Genomic DNA, 19004 nt, shown 5'->3' on the forward strand with positions numbered 1-19004 from the left:
TAGTATGTTGTGATCCACATTCAATCCCTGTAGTCCTCTTTCTGGAGAAAAGTCCAGAAAATCCAGAAAATTTGTCTCAAAGTGATTAAGTTCTGAAGAGTTACAGATATTATCTTCCTATGTAAGGATGTAAACAGTTTAACATTATTGAATCCCTTACAATTCATCATTCCTATCTACATTTTTGTGCTTCATTTGAACCTCACATTTGAAAATCGAACTTTGATTCTACCCTGGTATTTTTATCAAGAATGCTTGAGAGTCCACTATTTCACTGAATGTCCATTTACTCCCCCAAAAGGACTATATTCAGTTTATCACCCCTTTTTAAAATGTTTCCCTTATATCAATCTCAGTTCTTTTCCCAATTATTCTTCTACCTCTATTATTTTATTTTAAAAATCATCTTAAGTTCTTTAAAAATGGTTTTAAGCTCTTTTATGTTCTTTTTGGCTTTAAGACCAAGTCATTTTTTTTTTTCCTTGAGTCTTCTCAAGTAGGCATAGGCCCATTCGATATGATAGTAACTTTCTATGATCAGGCTCATTTCCCCAGGCTATTTCATGACTTTTAATTTTATACTAAAGAAGAGGATTCTTGGTAGATGGCAGAGTAGGTCAGAAAATTCAAGCTCTCCAGAATTTCCCCAAAAATAATAGAAAATTGAGCCTTAGGATGGAACACAGACTGGTGAAAATCAAATAAGACTTGGGCCAGAATAGGGTTCTTCCTGAGACAACCTGAGAAGACCCAAAGAAAGATCCCAGGACTCATTTTTGACTGGTGTGAGTTATAAAGACCTCCTGACTAGTTCCACAGAAACAGCAAGCTGGAACCACTAAGGCTAGCTGGATTTGGAGATAGACTCAGTCCAGAACCATAGAAATTTTCATCTCCAGAAAGCTGGGGAATATGGCATCTAAGTCCAGGAAGACAGAGAATTTCACTTGATAAGGAATACCAGGTCTAGTTCTGCTACTGGAACATGATCCTGGGTGAGAAGGAATCAGCCCATTTGATGAGTGCAGAAGTAGTGGGGCAACGAAGCTGCTGACTATGGAAACTTGCAGGAGGATGCAGTTTTTGGTTTGGGATTCCAGGTCAGAGAGGAGACTTGAAGTAAAGCCAGAGGAACCATCCCCCAATCCTTGGCTTAGAAGTGTTTACATTAATAAGTTATCAAAAAAAAATCAACAGGCAAAGGAGAAAAAAAAAACAAGAAACTTACTATGTGACTAGGGAAGACTGGAAGACAGAGGTTCATCTTCAGAGGAATTCATTGAAATAAAATAAAAGGCTCACCTAATTCAATACCTTCCCAGAAAGAATTTAAGAACTCAAAAAAAAGAGACTAAAATTTTAATGAGAGGCAGAGCTAAGATGGTGGAATAAAGGCAGGAACTTACCCCAACTCTCCCCCAAACTTCTCCAAATTCTTTTAAACAATGACTTTTGACAAATTTGAGAACATCAGAACACTCAAAAAAGATGAGGTAGAGCATTTTCCAACAAAAGTCAACTTAGAAGCTCAGCAGAAAATATGGGACTCCAGTGTACAGCCCCTGATCCAGCCCCACATCTTGATCAGTGGCAGGACTAGGGCTTCTAGACATCAGCTCAGAGGCACCAAATAAGAGCTGGAAGGTCGTCAAGAAAGGTCTGTGGAACCAGAATGGAAGCCCAGCCTGCAATCTCAGTGCAGGCCCGACTCTGGTCCCAAGTCCAGCCTGGACTCCAGTGTTAGTGAGTGAATTAGCGGCAGTGCTGGAGACTTTTGGACTTTTCAGCCCAGAGACACCAGAGAGGATTCAGAATGTCAGTGGAGAGGGTCTGTGGCAATGGGATGGAAATCTGGTGTCCAATCCTAGTCAGAAGTCAGTGGAGCCTCAGCCTTGCCCAGCACTTTAGATCTGACAGCTACAGTGATGTGAGACACACCTAACAACTCCAGAAAAGAAAAGAGTACTTGTAGTCATATTCATAGAAGGATCTCTGAAAACAGCTGCACAAAACCCGTGAAGCTTGGGATAGTGCACCATCTACCCAAAACAGAGCCTTAATTTAACAAAGAGTTAAAGGCAAGGAAACAGTTTTTGTAACAGGCTAGGAAAATGAACAGAAAACAAAAAAAAAAGTTTCTGACCATTGAAAGTTATTATGGTGACAAGGATAATCAAAATACACTCAAAAGATGATAAAGTCAAAGCTCCTATATCCAAAATCTTCAAGAAAAATAAGACTTGGTCTCAGGTCATGGAAGAGCTCAAAAGGGACTTTGAAAATCAAGTGAAAGAGATAGAGGAAAAATTAGGTGAAGAATTGAGAGGTGCAGAAAAGAAATACAAAAAGCTAATGAGGAGAAGAATGCCTTAAAAAGCAAAATTGGCCAGATGAGAAAGGAAGTACAAAATATCACTAAGGAAATAATTCCTTAAAAAAATAGAATTGAACAAATGGAAGCTAATCACTCTATAAGAAATAAAGATACAATAAAGCAAAACCAAAAAAATGAAATATCTCATTAAAAAATAACTGACTTGGAAATAGACCCAAGAGAGATTATTTAAAAATTACTGGTCTACCTGAAAGTCATGATCAAAAAAAAAAAAAAAAAAAAAGAGCCTGGACATCATTTTTCAAGAAATTATCAAGCAAACCTATCCTGATATTTTAGAACAAGACGGTAAAATAGAAATGGAAAGAATCCACCAAACACTTCCTGAAACAGATCCCAAAATAAAAACTTCCAGGAATGTTATAGATAAATTCCAGATCTTTCCAGGTCAAGGAGAAAATATTGTAATCAATCAGAAAGAAACAATTTAAATATAATGGAGCAGTGAAGCCACAGTCAGTATAACACTAGAGCTAGCAACTTTTACATTAAAGGATGGAGCCTTGGAATATGATATTCCATAGAGCAATAGAGTAAGAATGGCAATCAAGAATCACCTACCCAGCAAAACTGAGTATAAAATCTCTCAGAGGAAAAAGTGGTTATTCAATGAAACAGAGGGTTTTCAAGCATTCATGATGAAAAAACCAGAACTGAATGGAAAATTTGATTCTCAAATACAGGATTCTGGACAAGCACAAATAGGTAATGAGGAAAGCGATATCATAAGGAAATTAATAAGGTTTAGGTGTTTACAATCCTACATGAGATGATAATATTTGCAACTCATTAGAACATTCTCATTTTTATGGCATTCAAAGGAATTAGATAGACAGAGGCCATGGATATGAGTTGAATATGAAGAGATATTATCTTTTTAAAAATGATGAAATTAAGGGATGAAAGAGGAATATACTGGGGAAAAAGGAAAAGGGAGAGTGGATTAGTGCAAATTATCTGCCAGAAAAAAAAGAGGCAAGGAAAAGCTTTTACACTAAAGGGGAATAGGGGGAGAAGAGGATGAGTTGAGTGAACCTAATAAACTCTAATAAAAATAAATAAAAAGTTTAATGAAATATTGAGGAAAAATTTAAAAATCAGGATGACTCAAGAAAAACAAGAAGATTATGAAAAAAATGTTAATCAGAAAAGGAGATCCAGAATCTGAAAGAAAAAAATTTTTTTTTGAAAATTAGAATTGGGCAAGGGGAAGTCAATAAAGTTATGAGACCAAGAAATAACAAAACAAAATATAAAGAATGAAAAAAATAGAGAGAATGTGAAACAAATAAGAAAAATAACAATATGGAGAGCAGATAAAAATTGCAAGAATAATCAAACTAATTAAAAGCTATGATCAAAAACAAACACATAACAACAACAAAAAACTTTGACATAACATTACAAGAAATATCAAAGAAAATTGTCCTGAAGTGGAAGGACAAGAAGGTGTGATGACCACATATTTTAAAATCAGCCAGAGTCAGGAATTCAGGTTAAGGGAAAATCTTCAATCTTTATCCTCAGTAGAGGTGAAGAAGGATCTGAGGTGAAGGGGGATTAGAGGTGAAGGGGGGATCATGATCACAATTTGTGCAGCTGTAACAGGAAACCAGCCAGCAGTCTCTCCTTCCACTCCTCTCTCTGCCCCTCTGCCTCCAGCCACCAAAATCGTTATTTTCTATACAACACATCAGGACTTGCACAAAGAGTGGGCGGGGGTCATTCTTTCTCCAAGCATATATATTAATAAAGTATGGTCCAATTACTATTTAGCCTCACGTGCTTGGTACCTCAGTGCATCAACTCGAGCTTCAGCCCATTACAAGAAGGGAAAGTAGAAATACAAAAAAGCTACCAATCATCATCTCAAAGAAATCTACAAGAAAAAGACAATGGAATATCATTACTAAATTTTGAAACCTTCAGATCAAAGAGGATATTTTACAACAAATGAACAGGAAAAAAAAACTATTCAAATATGCTATACAGTTGGAATTGAACAGGATTTATCAGTAGCTACAATAAAAGACCACAGGTCTTGGAATATTATGCATTGATAATCAAAAAAATTAAGCCTGTGGCCAAAACACCATATCCAGCAAAACTAAGCAATATATTGAAGGAAAAAAATGATATCTGGTAAATTTATAGGTTTTCAAGATTTTGTCTCAACCAAACCTGCACTCAGTAAAAAATACAATATATAAAAAGATAGCATCAAAAATAACTTAAAGGGACATAATGACAAAATGTTGATGTTTTAAATATGGAAATATAAACCATATATCTAAAATTGGCATCAGTAATTGAATAGTTCAAAGAAAGCCTGGAGCACAGCTGAGTATGAACTAACTCTAAAAAGCAAAATTGTCTAGGACAAGTTAAAAATAGTAATTATGCTATATGAATGAGGTTCATATGAAGTATTAACTTAGAAGTATTAGATGGGGAAGTAGGGCTAGTAGTTCTGCAAACCTACTCACATCTGAAATGTGTTAAATAGATAAATATCTATCTATTTATAATCTATATGTATTTCCTGAAAGTTATAGCACCTTTCAAAGCCTATAAAGACATAAGGAGGGAGGGAATAGGATAATGTGAAATATAGAAATATATTAAGATTTAAGATAATGGGAAAAGGTGTGTAGATTAATGAAGAAGGAGTTAAAAGGAAGGGAAAGAGAGGTCTAGGATAAGGTGGGGGTACAAAAGGTGTTTAGATTAATGAGATTGGGGAAGTATGTAGACTAATGGAAAAGGGATAAAGACAGGGGAAGGGTGATGGGAGAAGATAAGGGACAGATCCTTGGTCTAGAGGAGGTTAAATAATAGCAAGGCAAGTTAAGTAGAATTATAGTAGAAAAATTATAAGGGATAGGAAATAAGAGATGTACATAAACACAATAATAAGGATCATGAATAGAAATTATTAGGAAAAAAAGGAGGGCAGGTAATCACTGATTTCAAAGTGAAATTCAAAGATTCAATCAAAAAACAAATCTATATTATATGTTGACTATATTGTTTTAGATATATGATTATATGTGTGGAAATATATATGTATATATCTATATATATATATGTGTGTATGTATGAGTATAGGTGTATCTCTCTCTCTCTCTATATATATATATATATATATATATTTATAGATACATATCTATCATCCATCTATCTATTTATCTAATTTGTGCAAATATATAGATGTAGCTATATATTGCTGCTTAACTGTAGCCTGCTTTGAGGAAGGTGGGGAGAAATAAAGAAGAAAATAAAAAAAAATAAAAAGTGTACCACAGAAAACAAAGAATAATTTACAAAGAAGCAAAGATAAACAATCATGAATATTATGTCTTCTGCTATTATATATGCTTTCTTGAAATGTAAATTTAGTGTTACATAATTTGAATTATCCCTGTTCTGTTGGGCATGGGACAATGATTTTTTTTTTAATTTTCCTTTTCCTGTATTTCTTTTTCTATTTTCTTATTTTGTATTTAGCATTAAATAAATATTAAAAAAAATGTCAAAGTGGAACTCTGCCCCTGGGGTAGAGAAGACATTGGTTCAAAATTTTTGCTTCAGGGCCACGAGATTTAGTGAAGGCTTAATGTACTAAAAGCTTGAGTCCTTCTTGCTGTCCACAAATGGAATTGGGGGGTCATGGATTTTTGCTCCTAGTTTGATTAGGCATGGCCTACTGCTGATTTATCCAGATGCTATTTATGCTGGACTGTGCTCTCTTTTTATAGGAATAAGACAAACAATTTCTCTTAATCTTGTAAGTACTCTTAAGCTGGAAAATTGTTTTTTCCCTGTACTTTTTTGGTTCCACCATTTCAGAGTTCATTTGGAGGTATTATTTTAAAGTTATTTAGGAAAGTTCAGGTGAGTTCCTTCCATATTCGATCCCATCTTCCTATAGTTTTGGGGAAATGTATATTACATAAAATGTTTGGGTTTTGGTTTAAGATATATAATATTAATGATTTTAAAAATATATCTAAATGCATATATTTTATAGAGTTGTAAAGTATAAGTGAGTATTGACATGTGCCAAAGACTTTTTATATATCTTTCAGGTAATGTGAGGCAGTTGGATGTTGATGCTTTGAATATGACTAATTTTATTGATTGTTTTTCTAATGTTGAAATTTTCTTGCTTTCCTAACTGAAATTCAACTTGGAAATAATGAATAACTTTTTGGATGAATTGCTGTAGTCTAAGAAGATTATATTTAAATTTTAAATAAATATTCATTTATGATATAGGTTTATAGTTCTCCTTCTTTGCTTTATGCTTCCTTGGTTTAGGTATTTAGAGTATATTTGCCTCAAAAAATGACTCTGGTAGACTTCTTTCCTGCTACATTTTTGAAAATATTAACTTAGTGTTGGTACTAATTGTTCTTTAAGTGTTTAACTGAATTCTCCTGCAAGTTTATCACTACCAGAAGTGCACAACATTGAGTAATTCTTTTATTGTTAGTTCTATTTTCTGTGGTGTGGCTGGTTTATTTAAAATCTCTATTTGACCTGTTTCTAATTTTAATATTTTACATACTGAAGATAATCCTTTTACTTTTAGGTTTTCAGTTTTGTTAGCATATAACTACATATTATTATTTCTGGGACTTTATTATTATTTTAATTTTTTCTGATTTGTAGTGTTTTCACCATTTGGGGGGATATTTTGTTGATTTAATTTCTGCCTTCTTTGTAATCAGATTGATTTTTTAAAAAATTCTTGTTAGTAGTCTTAAAGAAACAGGTTTTTGTTTTCTTTTCATTAATATTGTCTTTTCGACTCTGAGATACCACTACACACCTCTCAGAATGGCTAAGATGACAGAAAACAATAATGATGAATGTTGGAGGGGATGTGGGAAAACTGGACAGTAATACATTGTTAGTACAATTGTGAATGAATCCAACCATTCTGAAGAGCAATTTGGAACTATACTCAAAAAATTATCAAACTGTGCATATCCTTTGATCCAGCAGTGTTATTACTGGGATTATATCCCAAAGAGATCTTAAAGAAGGGAAAAGGTCCCACATGTGCAAAAATGTTTGTGGCAGCCCTTTTTTGTTGTGGCTATAAACTGCAAATTGAATAGATGCTTATCAATTGGAGAATGGCTAAATAAACTGTGGTATATAAATGTTATGGAATATTATTGTTCTGCAAGAAATGATCAGTAGGATGATTTCAGGTAGGTCTGGAGAGACTTACATGAATTGATGCTAAGTGAAACAAGCAGAACCAGAAGATCATTATACATGGCAACAAGAAGATTATACAATGATCAGTTCTGATAGATGTGGTTCTCTTCAACAATGAGATGATTCAAACCAGTTCCAGTTGTTCAGTAATAAAGAGAATCAGCTATACCCAGAGAGAGAACTATGGGAAATGAGTGTGGACCACAAAATAGCATTTCCACCCTTTCTGTTGTTTGCTTGCATTTTGTTTTCCTTCTCAGTTTTTTTTTTCTTTCTAGATCTGATTTTCCTCATGCAACAAGATAACTGTAAATATGTATGCATATATGGGATTTAACATATATTTTAACATAGTTAACATTTATTGGACTACCTGTCATCTAGGAGAGGGGGTAGGAGGAAGGAGGGAAAAAGTAGGAACAGAAGATTTTGCAAGGGTCAGTGTTGAAAAATTACCCATGCATATCTTTTGTAAATAAAAAGCTATAATTAAAAAACTACTAATACAGTGTTATTTTCATTTTCATTGATCTATTTCTCTTCATATTTTCAATATCTTATCTTTTTGATCATATAGGTCTTGCTTATCTGACATTCTAATTTTCTTAAGGGTATATTCAGTACATTAGCTCGTTGTTTTCTATTCTGATAATGTATATTTTTCTTTTAAGAGTATAGGCTTCCCCTCTAAAATGAATTTAAATGTATCCCAGAAATTTTGGTATGTAGTTTTATCATTGTCCTTGTTTTTAACATATTTACTAATTGTTTCTATGATTTATTCTTTGAACTGGTTAGTACTTTGGATTTAATTCTTAAGAATCCATTTGAGTATTTCATTTGCATTCCCTGAGTTGAACAATGATTTTCTTGAATTATGGTAAGTAAAGGATGAGTCTGCTGGTTCTGTCTTTTTGTATTTATTTACAATGTCTCTATTCCTACAAAAGTTACATGTGAAGCTGAGAAATATGTGTGTTATTATCAATCTCATTTAAAAGATATGTCTTTTGTGCTACATTCATTAGAAATTTGTTCAGTTCAACATTTTTATTTATCTTTTATATAATTTTTCAAATCCAAGAAAGGTAACAGATATAACTTACATTTTAATCCAAATTCTCATTTTTATTTTATGGATGACTGTAATGTTCTTCTCTAAAATATATTGTTCTCTGGGAGCAAGTTTCTTGGGGAGCTTCTAGAAGCAGCCTTCCTTTCAGTTCGGTGTAATAATCACCTCAAATGTAGCCAGCTGTTAAAGTCCAAATCCTTTATTTTCTCTTTCCTTCATTTGGGGCTTGGCTAGCTTTACTGGAGGCCTTTCAGATCTTGGAGTGATCTCCACAGGACAGCTGCCACCACTTCTCTGTCTTACTCAGTTCTTCCAACTGAATCCTGGCTTCTCAATCTCCCAGAGTCCCCAAGGCAGCAGAAAGGTGGAAGTTGGAATGAATCTGACTCCGCCTCCGAGAGTGGGCTTGTGGGCTTCCAGAAGTGCATCCTGGTTGAGGCTCCTAGCTTATGAAGTACTAAGTACATCTAGAGAACTGTTAAGCACTCTCCTAAACAACCATTGTCTCTATCAGTTCCATTGACTTAGCACCTTGTAAGAATTCTAACAGATGACTTTATTTTTCAGATAGGTTTATTATAAACAAAAAATTGTGTTTTAAAATTCTAATATGTCGCTCATTTTTGTATCCACTAATCTATTCACATTTGATAATATAAAATTTAGGCTTATATTTTATTTATAGATATTCATATTACTTGTAATCTATATATGTATTATATATTTATATTACATTTCTATATTAACCTGCATTTGTTGAATATAATTTTTCCTCAGTTTTTTTTTTTTTTACGTTTTTTATTATAGCTTTTTTTTTTTTTTTTGCCAAAACATATGCATGGGTAATTTTCAACATTGGCACTTGCAAAATCTTCTGTTCCAACTTTTCCCCTCCTTCTCTCCACTCCCTCCCCTAGATAGCAGATAGTCCCATAAATGTTAAATATGTTAAAGTATATGGCAAATACAATATATGTATACATATCTATACAGTTGTCTTGCTATACAAGAAAAATTGGATTTAGAAAGAAGATAAAAATAATCTGGGAAGAAAAACAAAAATGCAAGCAAATAATAACAGAAAGAGTATAAATGCTATGTTGTGGTCCATACTTATTTCCAAGTGTTCTTTCACTGGGTGTAGTTGGTTCTGTTCATTACTGATCAATTGGAACTGATTTGGATCAATTCATTGTTGAAGATAGCCACCTCCATCAGAATTGATCCTTATATAGTATTGTTGTTGAAGTGTATAATGCTCTCCTGGTACTGCTCATTTTACTTAGCATCAGTTCATGTAAGTCTCTCAAAGCCCTTTCTGTATTCATCCTGATGGTCATTTCTTACAGAATAATAATATCCCATAACATTACTATACCACAATTTACCCAGCTATTCTCCACTTCATCTATTCTGTTTCCAGTTTCTAGTCACTACAAAAAGGACTGCCACAAACATTTTGGCACATACAGGTCCCTTTCCCTTCTTTAATATCTCTTTGGGATATAAGTCCAGAAGTAACACTGCTGAATCAAATGGTATACATAATTTGACAACTTTTTGAGCATAGTTCCAAATTGCTTTTCAGAATGGATGGATTTGTTCACAATTCCATGGACAATGAATCAGTGTCTCAGTTTCCCTACATCCCCTCCAACATTAGTCACCATCTTTTCTTGTCCTCTTAGTCAATCTGAGAGGTGTGTGGTGATATCTCCGAGTTGTCTGAATTTGCATTTCTCTGATCAATAATGATTTGGGATACTTTTTCACATGAGTAGAAATAGTTTCAATTTCATCATCTGAAAATTGTCTGTTAATATCCTTTGACCATTTGTCACCTGGAAAATGGCTTGATTTCTTAGAAATTTAAGTCAGTTCTCTATATATTTTTGAAATGAGGCCTTTATCAGAACCTTTAACTGTAAAGATGTTTTCCCAGTTTATTGCTTCCCTTCTAATCTTGTCTGAATTAGTTTAATTTGTACAAAAGCTTTTTAACTTGCAAATTTTCTATTTTGTGTGATCAATAATGATCTCTAGTTCTTTGGTCACAAATTCCTTTCTCCTCCATAGATCTGAGAAATAAACTATCCATTGTTCTAATTTATTTATAAATCTCATTCTTTATATCTAGATCATGAACCCATGTTGATCTTCTTTGGTGTACAGTGTTAAGTGTGCATCAATGCCTAGTTTCTGCCATATTAATTTCCAATTTTCCCAGCAGTTTTTGTCAAATAGTACATTGTTACCCCAAAAGTTGGGGTCTTGGGGTTTGTCAAATACTAGTTTGCTATAGTTATTCACTGTTTTGTCCTTTGAACCTAACCTATTCCACTGATCAACTAGTCTATTTCTTAGCCAATACCAAATGGTTTTGGTGACTGTGGCTTTGTAATATAGTTTTAGATCAGGTACAGCCAAGGCAACCTTCATTTGATTTGTTTTTTTCAATTAGTTCCCTTGAAATTCTTGACATTTTTTTTTCTTCCAGATGAATTTTGTTGTTATTTTTTCTAGGTCATTAAAATAGTTTCTTGGGAGTCTGATTGGTATAGCACTAAATCAAGAAGTTAGTTTAGGGATTATTGTCATCTTTATTATATTCGCTTTACCTATCCAAGAGCTTTATATTTTTCCAGTTGTATAGATCTGTCTTTAATTTTGTGGAAAGTATTTTGTAGTTTTGTTCACATAATTCCTGACTTTCCCTTAGCAGACAGATTCCTAAATTTTATACTATTAGCACTTATTTTAAATGGAATTTCTCTTTGTATTTCTTGTTGTTGGATTCTGTTAGTGATGTATAGAAATGCTGATGATTTATGAGGATTTATTTTGTATCCTGCAACCTTAATTTGTAGATTATTTCTAATAGCTTTTTAGTAAAATCTCTGGGGTTCTCTAAGTATACCATCATATCATCTGCAAAGAGTGATTATCTGGTTTCCTCATTACCTATTCTAATTCCTTTAGAATTTTTTTCATCTCTTATTGCCAAAGTTAGCATTTCTAACCCCATATTGGATAGTAATGGTGATAGTGGGCAAACTTGTTTCACTCCTGATTTTATTGGGAATGGTTCCAGTTTATCAGCATTACATATGATGCTTACCCATAAGCAGTTTTAAATAGATATTACTATTTTAAGGAAAAGTCCATTTATTCCTATACTCTCTAGTGTTTTTAGTAGGAATGGGGAAAGGATTTTATCAATTGCTTTTTCTGCATCTATTGAGATGATCATATGGTTTTTGTTAATTTGGTTATTGACATAGTCAATTATGTTAATGGTTTTCCTAATATTGAACCAACCCTGCATTCCTAGTATAAATCCTACTTGGTTATGGTGTATTATCCTGGAGATGATTTTCTGTAATTTCTTTGCTAATATTTTATTTAAGATTTTTGCATCAATGTTCATGAGGGAGATTGGTCTATAATCTTATTTTTCTGTTTTCATCCTACCTGGTTTAAGTATCAGTACCATGTCTATGTCACAAAAGGAATTTGGTAGAACTCCTTCATTGCCTATTTTTTCAAATAGTTTATATAGCATTGGAGTGAGTTAATTGTTCTTTAAATATTTGGTAGAATTCCCATTTAAATCCATCTGGTCCTGGGGATTTTTTCTTTGGGAATTGATTAATAGTTGTTCTATTTCTTTTTCTAAAATGAGACTATTTAACCAATTACTTCTTCCTCTGTTATGCTGGGCAACCTATATTTTTGAAGGTCTTCATCCATTTCACTTAGGTTATCAAATTTATTGGCATAAAGTTAGGCAAAATAATTCCTAATTATTGCTCTAATTTCTTCTTCATTAGTGGAAAGCTATCCCTTTTCATTTTTAAGACTAACAATTTGATTTTCCTCTTTCCTATTTCTAATCAAATTAACCAAGGGTTTATCTATTTTGCTAGTTTTTTCATAGAGCCAACTCTTAGTTTTGTTTATTAATTCAATAGTTTTTTTTTTTTACTTTTAATTTCATTAATCTCTCCTTTTATTTTTAGAATTTCCAGTTTAGTTTTTAATTGGGGATTTTTAATTTGCTCTTTTTCTAGCTTTTTTAGTTGCAAGCCTAATTCATTGATTTTCTCTTTTTTCTATTTTATGCAAGTAGACCTCAAGAGATATAAAGTTTCTCTTTATTACTGCTTTGGCTACATCCTACACATTTTGGTAAATTGTCTCATTATTGTCATTCTCCTGGGTGAAACTTTTGATTGTGTCTATGATTTGCTGTTTCATCCATTCGTTCTTTTGGATGAGATTATTTAGTTTCCAATTACCGTTTAGTCTATTTTCCTCTGGCTTTTTATTTAATGTAACTTTATTGCATTGTGATCTGAAAAGGATACATTTACTATTTCTGCCTTTCTGCATTTGAATTTGAGGTCTTTATGTTCTAATATATGGGAAATTTTTGTATAGGTTCCATAGACTACCAAGAAGAAACTACTCCCTTCTATATCCATTTAGTTTTTTCCAAAGATCTATCATACTTTATTTTTCTATTGTTCTATTTACTTCTTTAACTTCTTTATTTATTTTGTGGTTGGATTTACCTAATTCTGGGAGTGCAAAGTTGAAATCTCCCACTATTATAGTTTTGCTGTCTTTTTCTTCTTGCAACTCTCTTAATCTCTCCTTTAGGAATTTAGATGCTGTACCACTGGGTGCATACACCTTTAGTATTGATATTACTTCATTATCTATGCTACTTTTTAAAGATATAGTGCCCTCCTTATCTCTTTTAAGTAGATCAATTTTTGCTTTTGCTTGAGCTGAGATCATGGTAGCTACCCTTGCTTTTTTGACTTTATCTGAAGCATAGTAGATTCTGCTCCAACCTTTTACCTTTACTCTGTATATATCACCCTGCTTCAAGTGTGTTTCCTGTAAACAACATATTGTAGGATTATGGTTTTTAATCCAGTCTGCTATTCACCTCTGCTTTATGGGGGAGTTTCTCCCATTCATATTTGTGGTTAAGATTATTAATTCTATATTTCCTGCCATATTTTTAACCCCAAATTATGTTTTTCTCTTTCCTTTTCCCCTTATCCCTCTCCCCAGTATTAAACTTATGAGCACTACTTGCCTCACACAGCCCTTGCTCTTTAGGATCCCTCCTTTCCCTTTAGAGTCCTTCCCCTTTTTTAAAAGCTTTTTATTTCAGATGGCAGGATGACCAGTAGATGTTAAATTTATTAAAATATAAATTAGATACACAATAAGTATTCATGACCAAACCGTTATTTTGCTGTACAAATAGAATCAGACTCTGAAATATTGTACAATTAGCTTGTGAAGGAAATCAAACTTATTATAATTTCTTAATGGTTTGGATTTGATATTTATCTGAGATAATTAGCAATATTAGCAAATTACTGAAGCACTATGAGTAACTCTCCTCCTCTCCTTTCTCCCCTATCCAATACTTGGAAAGGAAACTTACTAGGTTGAGCCTACTCTCTATAAAATACAAGCAATCTGCTTTCAATGTTTGCATAGTTTATTGAATATAATAAAGTAAAATTTTAAAAACTCTGAGGATGTTTTTCCCAGGGAAACCATCTCTATTTAACCTTTTATTTTTCCTCCTTTTGGTCTACCTGAGGAACAGTGCTATTTATATTACAAATTAAGAAAGCAATAATTTATTTATCTGAAGCATTGCTGGTGTCAGGAAATATAAACACTAGAAAGAAAGAAATATGAACATTTATTCCAAAACAGTAGAAATACAGTATTCTCTATCGCCCTTCTATTCAACTTTTCTCCAGAATGAAGGGGAAATTTATAATAATACAGATAGGAGAAAAATCAAAGCATGGCCACCAATCCCAAAATATTTAGTCATATTCTCAGTCAGGATCTCAGAGGTTATTGTATCCAAAATTCTTATTTTACAGATAAGGAAACTGAAGTCCAAAGAAATTAAATGAATTCCTCAAGGTTATAAAGGCAATACATACCATAGTTTGGGTTTAGAAGATTATAGGAACAACAAATTTGAACTGGAGAAGTACTTAGAGGTCCTCTCACCCAGATTTTTATTTTACAAAGAAAGCAAGCTAAGGCCCATGTTCCAATTCGGACCTTAGAATTTTCTACTATATCATACCTTCTCTTTCATTTCTTCCCTACTAATGTAATTTTGGTATACCATCAAGCAGTGTTTCAATAAGAGAAAGACATACACATGATTGATGTTTAGAGGATTCCATCTTTTTTTTTTTTAATAGCCTTTTATTTACAGGTTATATGCATGGGTAACTTTACAGCATTAACAATTGCCAAATCTCTTGTTCCAATTTTTCACCACTTATCCCCCACCCCCTCCCCCAGATGGCAGGATGACAGTAGATGTTAAATATATTAAAATATAAATTAGATACACAATAAGTATACATGACCAAAACGTTATTTTGCTGTACAAAAAGAATCAGACTCTGAAATATTGTACAATTAGCTTGTGAAGGAAATCAAAAATGCAGGTGGGTATAAATATAGGGATTGGGAGTTCAATGTAATGGTTTTTAGTCATCACCCAGAGTTCTTTCTCTGGGCATAGCTGGTTCAGTTCATTACTGCTCTATTGGAAATGATTTGGTTGATCTCCTTGCTGAGGATGGCCAGGTCCATCAGAGCTGGTCATCATATAGTATTGTTGTTGAAGTATATAATGATCTCCTGGTCCTGCTCATTTCACTCAGCATCAGTTTGTGTAAGTCTCTCCAGGCCTTTCTGAAATCATTCTGTTGGTCATTTCTTACAGAACAATAATATTCCATAATATTCGTATACCACAGTTTATTCAGCCATTCTCCAACTGATGAGCATCCATTCAGTTTCCAGATTCTAGCCACTACAAAGAGGGCTGCCATAAACATTCGTGCACATACAGGTCCCTTTCCCTTCTTTATAATTAAAGGATTCCATCTTAATTACAGTTATTTTTTTTTAATTTCCAAATTTAAAAAAATATAAAAAAATGTATTTCAGAAAGGTGTTGAAAGCAAGATGACAATTTCACTGGGTTGAGTTATCACAACTTGCTTTGAGTTTTTTTTTTTTTTTTCTTTTTATTACAGGTATTGGTGGAATTGTGATATCCTATTATAAACCAATAAAAATAATTTTCTAGGGCTTTTACCTCAAACAAAATATATAAACAATAGCCTTGCTTAAAGTAGATATTATAATAACTGACTTCTTGTATGAAGTAAAAGCATTTGGCAATTGTGTTGAAATGCATACACTATCAATGACAGCCATGTACCACATTTATAGAAGTATTTTTATACATCAAGCTCACAGACTCATAGAATGTTAGTGCTGGAAAGAACCTTAGAGATAATCTCATCCAATTATCTCATTTTTATTAGTTGATAAAACTTAAGTCTAAAATAATGAGTTATTTGGTTGGGGGACTTAGAGGTGATAGAGATAGCACCAAAGAAGCAGTTTATATTTTGTATTTATCTGTGGACATGTTGTTTCCCTCTGATAGAAGTAAACTTCTTATGAGCAGGAGGTATTTCAATTTTATTGTATTCCTGATGCATAATCCAATATCACATAATATAGGTATTTAATAAATATTCATATAATATAATAATTCATATAAATTGCATTCAGTGATTTATCTATAGAATAAGCATTAAATCAAATTTTGAGAGCTGGGAGCCATTTCAACTCTGCCAATAATTAATTGTATGATTTGCAAAACATCACTTTTTCAGCAAGAAAAACCATGAGAACATTGGATATAGCAATAGCAAAGTTGTATTATTATCAAATATGAGTAACCTTTGTGTTCTCAGAAATATAATAATCTGAAACAATAATCTGAAAAGACTCATGGTGGAAAATGCTATCCATATCCAGAAGAAAGAACTGACAGAATCTGAATGCAGAGTGAACTACACTGTTTTTATATTCTTTTATCTTTTTTGTGTGCATTGTTTTTTTCTCTTTTGGCCTTTCTTATTTCAAAACATGTCTAAAATGGAAATATGAATATATATATATATATATATATATATATACACATATATCCTATTTGTAAGTCTTACTTTTTATTGAGGTGAGAGGTGAGGGAGGGATAAAATTGGGAATTAAATATTTTTAAATGAATGTTAAAATTATCTTCATTTTAAATTGGAAAAATATTATTTTAAGAATTGGGAAAAATCTTATTTAAAAATATTATTTTAAAACCATTTTTCCCTGTAGTCTGGAAGACCTGAGTTCAAATCTGGCCTCAGACATATTCCTAGCTGTGTGACCCTGGGCAAGTCACTTAATCCTAATTGCCTCAGAAAAAAAAAGATCATTCTTTACTATTATCCTCAGTTTCCTTATCTGTAAAATGAAAGGGATTGAACTATATGACCTTAAATAAGTCCCTTCCACTTCTTAACATTATATGAAAATGATTCTTATGACCTTGGACTATTAGATAACTAGACCAATATAAGCATTCTATACATGAAAGAACTGAGACCCTAAAAGTATAAGTAAATCCTCTAAAGTCATATATCTAGTAATGACAAAGTCAGAAATAGATCTTGTGTTGGATTCCAGATTAGCATTTAATATATTATGATTCCTTCTTGGTATTAAAGTGCTAAAGTAAATCATATGACATAATCATTAAAAAGATACCTATAAACTGGTGTATAGATAGCATCAAAATATTATATTGTACATACCCAGTTAATTTTTGAACAAACTAAAGATCACATACATAGGATATAAATGTGAATGAATGCCACTTGAGCAAATTGGTAATGTCACTCCACTATTCACTATCATTCAAGCTTCTTTTCAAAGCCTTCATTTCTCTTCCTTTTTGGCAAATCTTTTGTTTGTTTGTTTGCTTGCTTCCTTGTTTGCTTTTTGTTTGTTATGTTTTGTTTTTAACTTTTTTTCTCCCCTCTACTTTTTCTCATTTCTCTTGTTGTTCTTTAGAGCTGACTAGAACACTCAATTACTTATGACACCTATGGGCCTTTGTTGTTGTAGTTATTGTTTTTTAGCTCAGTACGTGGTATTCAGGACTAAAGAAGTTGCCAAAGCCTGGAACAAAATCAATTTCTCAAAAAAGAATGGCAACCATACCTTGTCCCTTGCTACCTTTCTCTTGGAAGGTATTGTAAAAGCGTTAATGACTGATACTGGATAATAACCTAATGAATTTCTGAAATTTAAAAATTCTTTCTGATATCTATATAATATGATATGTATAATGTTTGTTAACATGGATGAAGTGATCTCATTCTCAGATTCAAGAAGAAACTAAAGTTTCTCTTTGCAATTAACTTTCAGTTATCAGTCAACTATAAACAAACATTTACCCACAAAATGAACTTGCTAGAAATTGGGCTATCAGTTGCCTATCCCTGATCTAGAGGTCTGATAGTCATGTAAAGTTTAAAGGGGTGCTAGTGTTCTTCCTTAAAGGCACAATTATGTATATGAATATTTTTACATACTGATAAAGGACCTAAATTTGGGAATTGTATTTGGACTCTACTCTTAAATCTATTTAATATGTGATCTTGAATAAAGTATATCCTCTCAAGACCACAGTTATACAATGGAAAACATTACTACACTGGAATAATATCTGATTTTCCTTTCTCCCTAACTGAATTTAGAATATTTTTTCTTGTATCAGAAGACATGGATTCATATTCCACCTCTGCCACTCATTATCTGAATAAGATTTAGCAAGTGACTTAAATTTTCTGTGCCTCAATTACTTCATGTATAAATTAAGGAGGTTGTACTAACTCTAAATTTATGATACTTTTATTTACTCTTTTGCCTCTCTTCCTGCCCCACCCTTTGATCCTTTAGATAATTAAATTCTGTATCAACATCTCTACTCTTTTTGGCAGGAGACAATGTCTCTCTATCTTTTTGAAAATGTATCTTCGGAAATCTATCTTCAAAAAGAAAACCCATTCTCCTTCACCACACTTTCACATTGCTTCTCCAAAAGCATGGCTTTCTCACTTAAGTTAAGCATGGAAAAGGGGCAGCCAATTTAAGTCATTTTGTCTCTTTCTTTCAGTGTACAAGGTCATTAATTGCTGTGGGGACCTTCCTAAACCCTTGCCTGCTGATGGGGTGAGAACTCTATTGTTAAATGTATTATGGCAGGGCTGTCTTTGGAGATTGCCTGCTTGATTGCTTTGTACAGGCCCACTGGCACACAGCAATTAAAATCCATAGACCTTTATAACCCTTCTGATGTTTTCTGGGCCTTTTTGTGTCCTT

The sequence above is a fragment of the Sarcophilus harrisii genome, chromosome 1 (genome assembly GCF_902635505.1).
Source record: "Sarcophilus harrisii chromosome 1, mSarHar1.11, whole genome shotgun sequence".
NCBI lineage: Eukaryota > Metazoa > Chordata > Mammalia > Dasyuromorphia > Dasyuridae > Sarcophilus > Sarcophilus harrisii.